Raw genomic sequence first — 2,373 nt, 5'->3', positions numbered from 1 at the left:
TGCCAGAGAGGTCGCTCTTCAGGCCTTCCCTCAGTAGCCACGCACACAGAGGTTTTGGCTGTAGTGGGCGTGGCCAACTCTGAAGCCAGCCGGAACTCTGTTCCAGTGCGTTCCTGCCCAAAAGTAGCCCTGCCTGTGTCTGTCAGTTTGAGAAATGGAATGGACTAGCCTACATTGGCTCAGAAGAGCCTAAGAGAACATAAGAACATAAGAGAAGCCATATTGGATCAGGCCAATGGCCCATCTAGTCCAACACTCTGTGTCACACAGCAGTCATAAACCAGGTGCCATCAGGAGGTCCACCAGCGGGGCCAGAACTCCAGAAGCCCTTCCACTGTTATTCCCCATGCACCAAGAATACAGAGCATCACTGCCCTGGACAGAGTGTTCCATCTGTACCTTGTGGCTAATAGCCACTGGTGGACCTCTTCTCCATATGTTTATCCAATCCCCTCTTGAAGCTGTCTATGCTTGTAGCCACCACCATTTCCATCTAAATCTCCTCCTCAGCAGTCCTACACCTCCATAAATGCCACTGCTTGTTCAACCCTACTTCTAAAGAAGTTCTGGGGAGTGTATGGAAGTTATCACATCTCTATTCCACAAGCAGTTTTGTAAATTAGGCTAAGAGACAGCGGGTTGCCCAAGGGTAGCCAAGGAACCTGTTTCTCTGAGGATTTGATGGGGGATTTTGAACCAAAAACTCCAAGGTGTGCACATGTCCACTAATCATTATAGCCAGGGGTCTTGTTGTAGAAAAAGAGCTGCCGGAGCTCATTAGCATAACTCATTAGCATAACTTATTTGCATATGCCACGCCCCCTGACATCACCGGAAGTGACAGAAGGCCACACCCCCTGACATCACCGGAAGTGTGTCAGAAGGCCCGGCTACTTACCCTCCTGCTTCATCCTCATTCCCAAACGGAATGAGGATCGAAGCAGAGGGCGGGGTAAAGAAGGGGGCGGGGCTTCACCACGTGACCGCCCCGCCCCCTAGAGGTTCTCTTCCGGAGCTCCGTACCTGAGAGCTCCCCCCCGACTAGAGCCCTGATTATAGCCCTCTTGATGAATGAAAAAGCTGTAACCACAAATGCTGTACTGGAGTACATTTCCTTTGTTGAAAATCTGACAGTCTCACTGGAGTCCTCAGGCTGACCAGTTTACAGATTTCAGGGTTCCTTTCTTACAAAAAAAAGAGTGCTGCATTTATTATAAGTGTGCTGTATGGTGGCATTACTATAGCTTTGAAGCAATGTTGTGAGTCAGTAAAGACCCACACAGCTTTCAAGACTAGCCATTTTCTCCTTATCATGTAAAGGACAGAGGAGGAGCTCAGTGTCCAAGGACAGAAAAACAAGGTAAGTGTGTCTGTTGATTCGTAGGAACCGGAATTTATATACTAATTCTACATTCACGATGGTTAAACTTGGTCTTTTTTGATCAAATTGATTTGCTGGAAAGGAAGAAGAATTTCCAGCATTTCTGGCACTAGTTTATTTTCATTGCTTGTCTAGTGATAGAATGTATAATTTAGAGAACACAGGGATGCCAGCCTCCAGGTGGGACCTGGGGATCCCCCGGTGTTACAGTTCATCTCTAGACTACAGAGATCAGTTCCCCTGGAGAAAATGGATGCTTTGGAGGGTTGATTCCATGACATCGTACCCCACTGAGGTCCCTGCCCTCCCCAGTCTCCAACCTCAAATCTCCAGGAATTTCCCAGCCTCGATCTGGCAACCCTATCTCCCCATCCTCTGCCGGTAGTGAGGGGGGACCTGGCAGTCTTGGTGGTAGTTTGAAGACTTGCCCTAAGATGACACAACTTTAGTTTGAAAAAAGTTGTACATTTTAGTTTATATTAAAGTGTTGTGTTTTTTTTTTTAAGGCAGCCTTCTTTCTGGTAGTCTGTGGAGCCAGAAGTGTTACCGTTTAGAGTACACGATTTACAAATGTGAGTTTGAAGAAGGTAATCAATTCAAAGAAGCCTGATTAGCATCCTGTACGGACCGAATAATCTTTACATTAAAACATAGTTTGAAAACTGCATTGTTCCCAACAGTCCTAGCGTTTAATCCTAACCACTATAGAATTGTAAATTCCATATTTCCCCCCAGGAAGTGTTCTGGGAAGTATAATTGGGCACAGGCTTTGGATGCAGAAGGTCCCAGGTTCGGTTCCTGGCATTTTCAATTAAAAGGACTGCATATTAGATCCCTGAGATCCTGGGGGGCCCACTGTCAATCAGAGCAGATAATGTTGGACTCGCTAGATGGATTACTGGCCTGACTCGGCAGAAGGTGGCTTCAGATGCATGTATGAATTTCTCAGTTGACTTTTGCCAATTACAGCCGGGCCAGTTGTGTTCCTGGAA

The sequence above is a fragment of the Gekko japonicus genome, unplaced genomic scaffold (genome assembly GCF_001447785.1).
Source record: "Gekko japonicus isolate JY-2015 unplaced genomic scaffold, Gekko_japonicus_V1.1 scaffold1490, whole genome shotgun sequence".
Classification (NCBI taxonomy): domain Eukaryota; kingdom Metazoa; phylum Chordata; class Lepidosauria; order Squamata; family Gekkonidae; genus Gekko; species Gekko japonicus.
The sequence above is the reverse complement of the archived record's forward strand: the minus strand, read 5'-3'. Positions refer to the sequence as shown.